The sequence below is a fragment of the Phyllostomus discolor genome, chromosome 4, assembly GCF_004126475.2.
Source record: "Phyllostomus discolor isolate MPI-MPIP mPhyDis1 chromosome 4, mPhyDis1.pri.v3, whole genome shotgun sequence".
Lineage (NCBI taxonomy): Eukaryota > Metazoa > Chordata > Mammalia > Chiroptera > Phyllostomidae > Phyllostomus > Phyllostomus discolor.
This window is the reverse complement of record NC_040906.2, coordinates 32,458,501-32,472,667: the sequence shown is the minus strand read 5'-3', so window position 1 is coordinate 32,472,667 and position 14,167 is coordinate 32,458,501. Positions and strand designations below refer to the sequence as shown.

Genomic DNA, 14,167 nt, shown 5'->3' with positions numbered 1-14,167 from the left:
ACTACTTAAAACCGAAATAAAATTAAACACAATACCAAATAAGACAAAATAATAAAGTCCCTTAAAAGTTAGCATTAAAAAGAGGTAGGTGGATGAATATTCCCTTTTATGATTAGGAGCAACCTCGCTGTATAACTTTAAAGGAGCCCTTCTTAATCTCAAGTCCTTAGATCCTTAAAGGCAGAGTTCTGAGGATGCCAAAATTGAATGGCAGGCAGAATCGTTTGTAGATATATAGATTTTTTCCTTCTGTGAAGAGGTCCCATGGCATTCATCACATTCTCCAATGATTAACTGATTATATGTGCCAAAAGAGTAAAGACATCACCAACTGCAGAGCAGTTACACCCAGCAGCGTAGTAAAAGGATGATACAGCACGGATCAAGTGAGACTTACTCGGGGAATGCTAAGATGGCATAACATACAAAATTCAATCAGTGTAACATACCACAGTAATAGTATGAAGGGGCACCAAACTGCACGATTATTTCAATCGATGCAGAAAAAAATAAACATTGGAAACAATCCAACACCCTTATGATAAAAATACTTAACCAAGTAGGAGTAGCGGAGCACTGATAAGAAACCCTCAGCTAACACGGTGAAACACTGAACGCCTTCTCCCTAAGGTCAGGAACGAGCGAGGGATATGGTTATTCAAATAGGACAAAAAAGCCTCTACAATAAAATAATTATAGCACAACTATTTCAAGTCCAATTAGAGACTACAGATATTTTCAAATTTTGAAAATCAATGCAGGCAGGAGAAAGTTGGTGAAACCCCGAAAGAGTAGAGTGAGAGTCTGTACAAGGTGGCAGGCGACTGTGTCCTCTCCCCGGCAGTGACAGATGCTCCACTTGGCCATCGTCATTTATGGGTGACATGGCTCTAACAAGGTGCCCACCGCCACTGACTCAAATGGGACCGGCACTTCCATCCTGCTTCACAGTGATGGTTCTCAACCAGGGCAGCTGGCGCGATCACACTGCATTTTTAAAGTTTAATGCACTTCAATATTAGTTAAAAATTAGATTGGAAATGGTAGCAGGACTACAAATAGTTCTTACTTTACTCCATTCCCTGTGCTTGCCAAGTTTTCCACTGAGCTTATCTTCATCAGGGATTAAACTGTTTTCTTTTATAAAACTGATGATTCTCATGGCAGTATGGAGGATGAAATGCAGCAGGAAGAGACTGGTAGCAGAAATGGCAGAAATGTGCCCCCAAATAAGGGGACAGGTGACAAGAATCTAAATAAAAGCAGGGGTGGGGAGCAGGGTTAGAAATAGGTAAGTTGAAAAGGTGAACTGACCCAGGCCAACTGGATGAAAGTTAAAAAAGAAATAAAAAGATGTCTCCAATTTCTGAGTTGGGGAGCTGCCACCAGCAATGTTAGGGAAGAGAAGGGGTGGGCTGGTTACGGGAAAGAGGGTGTGAGCAAATTCCATTCGCGCTACGGTGAGTTTCAGGAGTCTAGCCCCCACCCAGGTAAATATGTCAAATCAGCACTGGAAATACAATAATGGCACTCAGAAGCGGAAAGTTTGGAGGCTGAAGTGTAGGAGTGTTAGCTGGAGCCGTAGGGATGGATGCAATTGCTCAGGGTGCCAAGAACAAAATGAGAAGAAAATGGCCCAGAATAGAAGCCTGGGAAACACCAGCATTTAAGGCGAAAGAAGAGACAGTAAAGGACAAAACAGAAAGAAAGGTGGAGAAGTAACTAAAAGAAAAAGGTCTTATGTAAGCCAAAAGAATACACATTTTCCAGAAGGAAAATGTGAAACCATCATCAAATCCTGCAAAGATTAAAGAATGAAGCCTGAAAAGTGTCTGGTGCATTTGGCAATAATGAGGTCTCCAGTGACCTCGGTAGGGGCAGAAAGTCAAATCTTGGAAGCTAGACTGATGTGAGTTGAGGAGTAAAATGAGGGGTGAATATTACAACCAATAAAATGAAATCAATAGCCTCATACAATATAGACACCATTCATTTTTAATTTTTAATAAGTGAAAATGGAAACTATATTATTTTTTACTCCAAGGCAAACTGGTTCAGCAGTTTTGCTGTGTACAGTGAGTAAATACATTCCCTCTGTTCAACTATGTTTCCATCACTCATTGCTTGTGGGACTTGAAACAAATGATTTCACACCGCTGTGCTCCACAGTCTTCATCTGTAAAAAGGGAATGGGAATTGTACAACCTCCGCAGACTCGTTGAGACTTAGATGAGGTAATGCATGCAAAACAACTAGCTAAGTATCTGCCCCTCAAAGTTCACATATTACGTTTCCTAATTCTTCCATTTGTATAAAAACCAAACAGCAATGAAATCTGGATACCCCCAATTGAAGGTCTGGTATTTAAAATAACAACCTCATTCTGCACTGCTCATTAAGTTTACTTATTCATGTGACAGGGAACACTCACTGAGCATCCTTCATGGGCCAGAACTGTGTTGGATCCTGGGGACACAGGAAGGATTAAGGTTTGTTCCCAACTCGCACAGGCAGAGGAGGCAATGGCTACATTTTTTTTAAATTACAATGTATCACGTAAAATAATGCAGTTATTATAAGGGTTACTTCTGAGGGTTGTGGACAAGAAGAGAATGCAAATGTGTAAGTATTTACCCAGTGAAATGATCAAAACAACACCTGTAATAACTCTCCCTAGTACCTTTTAGGCCTTCATTTCAATAGCCTAAGTTAATTTTAAAAAACCAAAATGCTAAGCTGCCAGTTGATTAACTTCTTTTATTTTATTGTTGTTCTATTACAGTTGCCCCAATTTATCCCCCAGGCTCTCCCCTGCTCCACCCACCACCTCACCCCCACTCCCACAGTCAATCCCCACCCTGTTGTCCATGTCCATGGGTCCTTTATACACATTCCTTGATTTGACCCTTCCCCTTCTTCCCCCGTTATCCCCCTCCCCCCTCCCCTCTGGTCCCTGTCAGTCTGTTCCTTGTTTCCATACCTCTGGTTCTATTTTGCTCATTCGTTTCGTTCATTAGGTTCCACTTATAGGTGAGATCATGTGGTATTTGTCCCTCACTGCCTGGCTTATTTCACTTAACATAATATTCTCCAGCTCCATCCATGCTGTCCTGAAGGGTGGGAGTTCCTTCCTTCTTTCTGCTGCATAGTATTCTATTATGTAAATTTGCCACAGTTTTTTGATCCACTAATTTTAATGATGGGCACTTAGGCTGCTTCCAGCACTTGGCTATTGTAAATAACACTGCTATGAACACAGAGGTGCATAGGTTTCTTTGAACTGGTGTTTCAGGATTCTTAGGGTATATTCCTAGGTATATACAAACTAGTATATTCCTAGTTTGATCCATCACTGGATCAAATGGCAGTTCCATCTTTAGTTTTCTGAGAAAATTCCATACTGTCTTCCACAGTGGCTGCACCAGTCTGCATTTATACCAACAGTGCACTAGGGTCCCCTTTTCTCCACAACCTAGTCAGCACTTGTTGTTTGTTGATTTTTTAATGATGGTCATTCTAACTGGTGTGAGGTGGTATCTCATTGTGGTTTTATTCTGCATGTCTCTGGTGGCTAGTGATGCTGAGCATTTTTTCTTATGTCTCTGGGCCCTCTGTATGTCCTCCTGGGAGAAGTGTGTTCAGGTCCTTTGCCCATTTTATAATTGGATTATTTATTGGTCTTGCTGGTATTGAGTCACATGAGTTCTTTATATATTTTAGAGATCAAACCCTTGTCCAAGGTACTATTGGCAAATATGTTTTCCCATAAAATTGGTTCCCTTTTCATTTTGATGGTGTTTTCTTTAGCCATGCACAAGTTTTTTAATTTGATGTAGTCCCATTTGTTTATTTTTTCTTTATTCCCCTTGCCCCTTGCCCTATATCAGCAAAAATATTGCTGCATGGAATATCTGAAACTAAGACTTTTATGGTGTCACAACTTATATTTAAGTCTTTTATCCATCTTGAATTTATTCTGGTACATGGTATAAGTTGGTGGTCTAGTTTCATTGTTTTAACATGTACTTGTCCAGGTCTCCCAACACCATTTGTTGAAGAGGCTATTTTTACCCCATTTTATTCTTCTGCCCCTTCGTCAAATATTAGTTGACCATAAAAAAAATATGGAATGCTTCACAAATTTGTGTCTCATCCTTATGCAGGGGCCATGCTAATAATCTCTGTTTCACTCCAATTTGAGCACATGTGCTACCAAACCAAGCACTAATTTCCTTTGATGCCTTATAAATCACTTGTTCTAATAAATACCTATATTTAATCTATTTTATTCTACTCTGTATTTCTTAATAACTTTATGACATTAACAACAAATCTCCAGAGTTGAATGTTTTTTTTCCATATCCCATATGAAATAAATCACAATGTAATCTCATTATGAAAAAAAGCCTTCTCAGCCTTACAAACAATAGCTCACTTATTTGATCAGAGTATAAAAGCTATAGTTATTTAATGAAAAGTATTCAATAAACCACTGAAATGGGAATATTAAAGCAAATCTATTAATAAGACCTCAGCAGAGGGAAATTAATGTTTCATCCTACCTAATGCCTTCCTGAGATCCTGCATCCTTGGTCATCCCTGTCCACCGGTAACCCTGCAATCCGATAACCTAACCTGCGATAAAATACCACTCTGCTCACGAAGGCAGATCTATAAAGACCTAGATTGCAGGTATTAGATCATTTTTGTATCCTGGGGCTAGTTCTTCAAATTCTCTAGAACTTCAGTGAAGGAAGACGGAAAATACCTTGTTCAGCCTAGTCACACTGTTAAAGAGAACATACAAGGGAAGCTTCTGGTTAAGATGGCGGAGTAGGTAAACATGAGTAGGTACTCGCCTCCTCCCACAACCACATCAAAACTACAGAACAAGCATCATTCAGAACCACCTGACATCTCACTGAACAGACAAGTCCTATAACTAAGAATATAAAGAGCCACGTCAAGACTGGTAGGAGGGGTGAAGATGTGGAAGGAGCTGATCCCACACCTTCCTGTGGCAGTTAAACAAACAGGAGGGACATCTCAGCTGTGGAGGTCCCACCTGAGAAGAAAGGAGCCCCAATCCTACAGCAGGTCCCCAGCCCAGGGTTCCAGTGCTGGGAAGGTAAGTCCCCCTGACTTCTGGCTGTGAAAACCAGCAGGGATTGTGGCTGAGTGAGACAAGGGCTTCTGGAGTCCAAGGTATATCTCTTAAAGAACCCACGTAAACTTACTTGAACTCACTCTGAGCTCCAATGCTGGGCAGCAGCTTGAAAGGTTCCAGGGACAAACGAGGAGGGACTGAACAATCTGGCTTTGGAGCAAGGGTTGGAGGGGCAGCTTTCACCCAGGCAGATATGCTGGCAGAGGCCACTGGTCCTTTTCTGAGCCCTCCCCTGACAGAGCAGGCAGATGGGCACTACATCTGAGTCTCCATCAACCTAGCTAACACTGTCCTTGCCCCCACACCTGCACCTCTGTCATTCCCTGAGACCCCACCCATCCAACTTGTAGGCCCACCTAAGCTATTTCCAGTGACTTTTCCACACAAGAGGCCTCTCTTGGCTCATGCTGCAGACTTTCCTAAAATCTCTCAAAGCTTCAGACCTTGGCATGCCCTATACCTCTTGCTATGTGGCCCCAGGCCCAGCACTAGCAGCAACTGGCCTCAGTTCTGAGCTTGGCCTCTCTCGGGTACCTCAAGCCTAGCACATGTAGCAGCTATCTGCAGATTGCTCTGTAGCTCATGCCAAGTGGCCTTGGGCAGGGCACAGTGGCAGTTGATCTTGGCCTGAACATCCCAGGAAGCCCAAGAACCAGCACTCCTTGTGGACAGCATCCGACCACAACTGAGCATGACTGAACCACCTCCCTAAGTAGCACACTCAAGAAATGGACTCATCGGGCACCAGAGCCCCCCTGAAGTGAGTCCTGTTCTATGGGGTTGACCCCTACACATCAGTTCCTCCACTGTGGTGGTCACAGTCAGTCCTCAAAAGTGATCAACCTGGGGGTAAATCCCTCCTGCTGACAAACCCACAGCAATCAGGACACAACTACAATAGGAGGGTGTGCACAGCCCATCCAAGGGTGCACCTGAAGGGCCCAGCTCAGGTGACCAGGAGGCTGTGCCACTGGACCCTCCAGGACACCTACTACACTAGGCCACTCTACCAAGACTGGTAGACATAGCAGCTCTACCAAATACACAGAAACACACACAGGGAGGCTACCAAAATGAGGAAACAAAGAAAGATGGCCCAAATGAAATGAAAGAACAAAACTCCAGAAAAAGAACTAAATAAAACGGAGACACACAATCTACCAGAAGCAGAGTTCATCACACTGGTTATAAAGATACCTGATGAACTAAGAAGGGTACATGAATTTATCAAGAATGTCAACAAATACATAGGCAACACAATAAAGAACCAGTCAGAAATGAACAATGTATCAATAATAATTGCAATGAAGAATACACTACAGGTAATCAACAGTAGAGTAGTTAAAGCAGAATATCAAGTCAGCGATTTGGTAGACAAGGTAGCAGAAAACACCCAATCAGAAAACAAACAAAATTCTTATTAACAATGCTCACTCACTGTGACCGAGGGAACCATAACGAGACTGTAACACTAACAGCAGAGGTTTTCTGAGTTTACACGGAAAGCATGGGTGATACTGGATGATGACTCAGCTCTTCTCCGTTTTCTCTATTAAAACTGCTGTGAAACCTCTGTTTTTGGTCCTTACCTGGTACGAAGATATCATTTATGTAGTAACCCTACCTTTTATCTTTTCTCATTGGGTCAGACAAAGCAGCATTACTTGGTGACAATAATATAAGCACAAATGCTATAAATGAATGATCCAAATGAGTCAGAATATGCTTAACTACTTTGGGTGGTTTGTCCCCTGCTAAAACAAAAACATGAAATGTAAAACTTCTTGTAAAAAATACACCCCTGAGAACATGCTTGCATGTCCCCAGTGTTCAGGATCTTGTGGCTCCTTTTCAGCCTAAAGTTAATATGCAGAGGAAAGAGACCACTTGAGGTGTGCGTGGTGTGTGATGTAAGTAAAAGAATAACATGCCAAATTAGAGGACTTGTCCCCTTGCTATGACCTTGAGAATACCACTGAGCAACGTCCTTATCTCACTGAAGAGTAACAGTAGTAGATAATTTTTAATCAAATTCAAAGCCCTCGATGCCTTAATTAAACTAAATAGGTCTTATAAGTACTGGATGTTAAGAAACATTTCTTAAAATACAATTTTGTTATTCCAATTGTATAAAAAATGTCATTTTCTAAAGACTGATTTTTTTTGCTTTTTCATGACTTTCATGTGTATGGATTTATACACATATTATCTTTCATGGACTCTTACTGTTTTATAAAATATATTAAACTAATCCTAACAGCAACCCCATGGTTTAGATGCCATTATTATCATTGTTCTGTGATAGATGGTGAAATTGAGGCACAGAAGGGCTATGTAACATGCCCACAGGCACACAGCTGATTAGTGGCAGAACCAGGACTCAATGCAGGTATCTTGTTTCTCAGTCCCTAAGCTTACTCACTGAGCTTACTTACTTACTCAGTGAGTAATTGAAAAATAAAAAATAATTTAAAGAAAACTTTTTCAGTTTTAAAAAATAAAATGTTAAACAGTGTTTCAATTTTTAAAAAATATGTACATGAGTTTACCACACTACGATAACCCTGTATTTCCTTGTGGGCTTTCAACATATGCCTATTAACTTCTTCCTTAATGTGTTTACAGCATTTAATCATGTGTATGGTTTTCAAAGTATAAGACTGGAAATCCATAAACATGAAATAAGGGGTGGATTTTTCTAGGTACCAAAACCAAAATACAGTGGCAGTTTTGCAGAAGAAAAAAGTTTAGAGTTCCTGGATGCTACTGACCTACTGCTCAGTCAGATACAAGAGTCACAGTCCGCAGAGCCACCTTTTGATTACTGCGTAAGTTAACTTCTGTAGGCAGGAGGGCTGGCACCGGGGGCATGGCCACTGCCACCACAAGGAGCATCCCTGTGATGTGACAAACTAACAGAGGTAGAAACCTCTCTGCAGGACAGCCTCAACAGACAACAGAAAAGCAGCAGTTCTGGAATCTGAAGCATGGATTGGTACATTATAAACTGTGACTGCAGTGCAATCTGTTGCAGATTAGTCCCTTTATGGACCATTCAGGACAAATTTTTCACACATCTGATTTCTCCTTCCATGTAGCACAGCAACCTCACGCCAGTAATTGAAGAATATTCAATGCATGAAATTAACTGTCATATTACAAAATTTTCTGTTGCCAGCAAGTGCATGTGCTACCAAGAAGCCTTACAGAGAGATATTTCCTTAGGAGTGAAGACTTTTCTAAAATGCATTTGGAGAAACCTTAGTGCTTTGAGAAGTTACATACTAGTAAAGAGGGCTCCTTGTCAAATCAGAGTAGAATGCTGTGGACACTAAATCCCACCCTTTAGAGGGTCACAACATTCATTAGCAAACATAAAAGGTTCCAGGAGCCTTCTGACTTCTATGGTCAGAGAACCTTTATCACATAACACCTGCAAACAGCCTGAACAATGTACTTTGAAAGACAGTGACTTGGTGAAATCCCCACCATTCTAAATTTTCCTGCTGGGTCAGCAAGAGCTTTGATCTTATCAGGCCCCTAGAATTGGTCAGAATCATCGAGGCAGACTATAAGAAATGTAACCTAGTGTACTGTTGGTGGGAATGCATATTGGTGCTGCCACTGTGGCAAACACTATGCAATTATGGCAAAAAAATTAAAGTGGAACTGCCTATGACCCAGTGATTCCAATCCTGGGAATATATCCAAAGAAACCCAAAACATTAATCAGAAGGAATATATGCACCCCTGTGCTCACTGCAGCAGTATTTACAATAGCCAAGGTTTGGAAACAGCCCAAATGTCTATCAGTAGATGAGTAGATAAAAAAAAAAAACCTATGGTACATTTACACAGTGGAATATTACTTGGCCATAAAAAAGAAGGAATTCCTACCCTTTGCAACAGCATGGATGGATCTGGAGAACATTATGCTAAGTGGAATAAGCCAGTCAGAGAAAAGACAAGTATCATCTGATTTTATTTACATTGGAATCTAATGAGAAAAATAAGCTAACAAGCAAAATAGAAAAATAAAAGAAATTTAACTTTGAAGGAGGTCTAATTCTTACGTGCTCTGGCCCTCTAGGAAAACTATGTAGGAAGCCAAGTTATCATCATAAGTTTGCTTGGTAGCGAGAGTTCTAAAGCAGGGAGCAACTTCAGATGTTTACAGATCTCTGGCTAATCCCACATCACACGCACATTTCTGGCCCTCCGGACCACGCAGACCTCATCCCTGGGCCAGCACATCCTCTCCCTGGACAGGGATCACATGGACGCTGACAAGGGCCACACTGTTTACTCTAAGTTTCTACAGCTATCCAAGGCCCCTTCTGATTGATTTTTTTTATAACTTGTTGGAATATTTCAAAACCTTGGGTCTGTCACAACTTGGGCTTAGAATAATAATAGCTATTTATTCAGTATCTTCTTGATGTTAGTCAGGTATTGTATGAGGTATTTTCCATTCATTAGCTCTTCTAATTTTCTCTACAACTCCATGAGGAAGACCCCATTACAATATCCATTTTATTCAAGGGGTACCTGAGGCTCAAGGAAACTAAAATTTAAATCTGGGCCACCCGTTCTTGGAATTGTATACACTCTTCACCAACTGCTTTAGTCATTCAAAGACGAGAACCTTGCAAGTTCTTTAAGGATACATGGCACAGTCAATATGTCAATTTTTCAGTTTAATTCTCAGGGGGAATTATTTTTTACATTCATGCAAGCACTCCTTGTACTCGCCAAATCACATACGTCTTCACAGCAGTCACTGGATCACTTCTCCAACTGGGTGACAGAAGTTGCTGCATGAAATACCAAACACACTAGAAATGACCCTGAGGTTACTAATCTTTTCTGTGCCTTGATTTTCTCATCTGCAGAACAGAAATTACTCTTCCATCAATTCATAACATGACAGGGAAAGCGCCGTGAATGTACTTTCAGCCTCCTGGGGGAAATAATGCCATCTATAACCTTGTGTCTTATTTAAAAAACATACTTAATGCCTGTTGTGGCCAATGCATTCACCATTCTGGAAACAAATACACATTTTTACAAAACCTGTCACTGTAAGAAACAAGATACTTGAAGATAAGTAGATTAAGACTTCACACAGGGTAAACATGTATTTTTTATTTGTGATGAATGAGCTATTTCGACTAGAGGATTTTCTGACTTGAACTTCGCAAATTATTTTACTTTCTGGATGCAGTTTCTTAAATCAATAAAATAGATTATATTAAGATTGGTAATAGAATAAAATAAAATTGAATGATATTGCTCTCCATCTCCTACCCATGCCAAATACCACTAGTTGATCACACAACTCTTTCCAGAGGAAAGCCTCAATCTTACTGAACACAGTACTCCATGCAGCATCTACTGCTCAGCTCAGCTGAGACCTATTTTCTCTGCCAGGGTTCTGTATTTCCTAAGTATCCTTCTAGTTCTTTGTTTTTAAGTTTTATGCTCATGAATTATAATACTATGTACAAAAGCTTAAAGAAATGTGCCCTGGCTGGCGTAGCTCAGTGGATGGAGCATGGGCTGGGAACCAAAGTGTCCCAGGTTCAATTCCCAGCCAGGGTACATGACTGGGTTGCAGGCCATAACCCCCAGCAACCACACATTGATGTTTCTCTCTCTCTCTCTCTCTCTCTCTCTCTCCCCTTCTCTCTCTCTCTCTCCCCCTTCCCTCTCTAAAAATAAATAAATAAAATCTTTAAAAAAAAAAGCTTAAAGAAATGTGATATACAAAAGAAAGTTATTTTTTATAGTAAATGTTCAAGTCAAGAACTTAGGAGAGAGATGTATTTGTCAGTGTTTTGTCAGCAATGTACCACAACATATTCCATCTTCTAAAACAACAAAATGATAGTTTATAAATCACAGAAGTAGGCGAGGTAATGGAAAAGCATGAATCATTCCCCTTAAAATATAAAATACAAAAATATTGAATGCCACCACCATGATTCACAAATATTGCTGGAAAACACTGTAGAAATACAACGCAATGGAAATCAACACTGAAATAAATAACAAGAAAGAAAGAGAGAGAAAGAAAACTAATATTACTCTTTGCACATGAAACTTTTATATACCTAGAAAAATACGCCAGAAAAAAATATTAGATAATAACAGTGAAAACAGAGCAGAATTTGTATTCTATTTTCTCATTCCATGGTACAAGATAAATCAAATCGATAAAGGGAAATTAAATTCTACTGTATCTTGACTTTGAGAATAACATATTTCCTCCATCTTTTGGCTTGAACTTGGGGTTGGTGGTGTAATTTCAGCAAGAAAATAAACAACACCACTCTAGTCTACCACAGAGTTCAGACATCCAAGTAGCTACAGGAGCCAGAGAAATGGATGATCCACCCAATAGCCTTGCTCGGATGGTCAGTTGACTTCCCCGAAGCAGACCTAGAGTTAAACTAAGGTTTGTATGATTCTAAAACACATTATGCTACAATGCTTTTCTGAAAGAAAGAAAAATTACCTTACAAATACTATTTTTTAATGTTTACCATTCAAAAGAGAAAGACAGTCTTTTGAAAAAGTATTAGAAAAAATATATATCCACAGTGAAGAGAATGAAGTTGGATCTTCACCTTACACCATATACAAAAAATAACTCAGAAAGGATCAAGATGTCAATAAAAGAGCTAAAACTATAAACATTTTTAGGAGAAACTCAGGGCAAAATTTTCTGACATTGAATTTGGCAATAATTTCTTTGATATAACACCAAAAACAAAGGCAACAAAAGAAAAATAGATAAGCTGGATTTCATCAAAACTAAAAACTTTTATGCATTTAAGAACACTATTAACAGAGTGAAAAAACTGAGAATGGAAGAAAATATTTGCAAATCATATATTTGTTAAGGAATTGATATCCAGATGATATAAAGAACTCTTACAACTCAGCATCAAAAAGACAACCTGGGTAAAAATGGACAAAGGACTTGAACAGACATTTTTCTATCAAAGATACACAAACAGGCAATAAGCAAATGAAAAGATGCATAACATCACTAATCACTGGGGAAATGCCAATCAAATGCCACAGTGAGACACCACTTCACACTCATTATAATGGTTATTATAAATTTTTTAAAATAAATATGTGTTGATGGGGATGGGGAGATACTAGAAATATTGTGCATTGCTCGTGGGAATGAAAGTTAATACAGCTATTGTGGAGGATGATATGACATTTCCTCCAAAAGTTAAACATCAAATTACCACATGATTCTGCAATTTCACTTCTGGGTATGTACCCAAAGAACTGAAAGGGGGTTTGAACAGACACTTGTACACCTGTGTTCGCAGCAGCTTCATTCACAGCAGCAGGGGACCCAGCGTCCACCGATGGGGGATGGATGAGCAAAACGTGATCTATGCCTACAATGGACTACTGCTCACTCTTAAAAGGAAAGAAAATTATGACACGTGCTATAGCATGGATACACCCTGAGGAAAAGTTTGTAAGAGTCCACTTACTTGACTACCTAAAGTAGTCAAATTCATAGAGACAGAAAGCAGAATGGTTAGTTGCCAAGGGTTAGGGGTTAGGAGAAGGAGAGAATGAGGAGGGGAAGTTCGCATGTCTAAATGCAATAAAAAATGTGTGTGTGTAGTGTGTGTGTGTATACACACACACACTACACACACACAGAAAAGCAATAGCATAAAATGAGAAGTTTATAACTCATACCACAAAGATAGTTTTTAGATAAACACATATAGTAAATTCCCAGGGTCTCTTTACCGAGTGATAAAAGACTATATACACAGAACCAGAATAAATAAATTATCACAGAGAGAAGAGTTCAGAAAGGCCATTTTTAAAGATTCACTGAATATCTAGAAAAGGAGATAAAAATAAATATGTAAAAACAGGCATTCCTATATACCTCTGGTTATAACATATAAGATTGTCTCAGTCTTCTAAAGGATAATTTTTAAATGTTCAACATAAGCTAAATAAGTATCCCTATTATTTCTCCTATTGGAGAAGTATGCCACAAATGAATGCCCTCAGATACCTAGAACCTTGCCCAGAGGCATTCCTTGCATGGTGGTGACCCTGAAGCAATGTTTACAGAGGCAAGGAAAGGAACAAGAAGGAGTGAGAAGCACTGGTGGGGACTGTGGCAACATCCCTGCTAATTGCTGTCTTGCGATACAATAGGCCCAGGTTCTCATATGTTCCAATTCAAAGCCCAAGACACAAAAATTGCCTTTGTGAAGTCATCTACATATGGAAGAATGGGAGCCATTTACATAGTTTGGCTGAACTAATACCTGAAGAATGGGTGGTGTGGAGAGTAAATGACATGGAAGAGAGAGAGATTATAGTTTGGACCGAAACCCAGAGCTGATTTCATAGAAGTTCATAGGGGACTGGATTAGAGCTTAAAGAACCAGTGGGATTGCACTGGCTGGACAAGAAGGCATTTTGGGGGCATTTCTTCTTTTCTCAGATCCACCAGATGTTTCTGTCGTAACTCCGACATCCCCTATACCAGACACTAAAACTCTCAATTTATTGAAACCTATAACAAGATCTTTTGGTTTCACAAAGCCCTATAGTAATGACATAATAGGCCCCCCAGATGATGTTGTTAGATGTGTTTATTTAAAACTATCCCATTGTGCTAGAAGTCTCTGTTTCTCCCCATGCATTACCAAGAGATCCCCCCACCCCTCCACTGACTTGGCCACGTTGTCTTGTCTTTAAAACCCCTGACCATTCACCTTCCTCATCACAGTCTGAGTCCTTCTCATGCAGCCTAGATTATTTCCAGGCCAAGGGTCCTCTCTTGTGCCTCACGTGGGCACACGCTGGCTCCCCAGGCTGCTTTATCCTCTTCTTTCCCTGTGGCCCACTCCTGCTTTTTCCCCCCTCATACTTCCTTCCCTCCCCTTTGCTGGCCCCAAACCACCAGCCTTCTTAAAAGCTCCACCTCCTGCTGAT

At 40.1% G+C, this 14,167-nt stretch overlaps 1 protein-coding gene and 1 non-coding gene across 3 annotated transcripts in view; both read right to left on the bottom strand.

The window, feature by feature from the left end:
• The window catches only part of HECW2 (HECT, C2 and WW domain containing E3 ubiquitin protein ligase 2), a 353,554-nt gene that overhangs the window by 176,293 nt on the left and 163,094 nt on the right, over positions 1–14,167 (bottom strand). The window lies entirely within an intron of this gene.
• On the bottom strand, positions 4,119–4,225 carry LOC114495761. Its single transcript, XR_003684438.1, has one exon. It is a non-coding gene; the product is annotated as a U6 spliceosomal RNA (small nuclear RNA).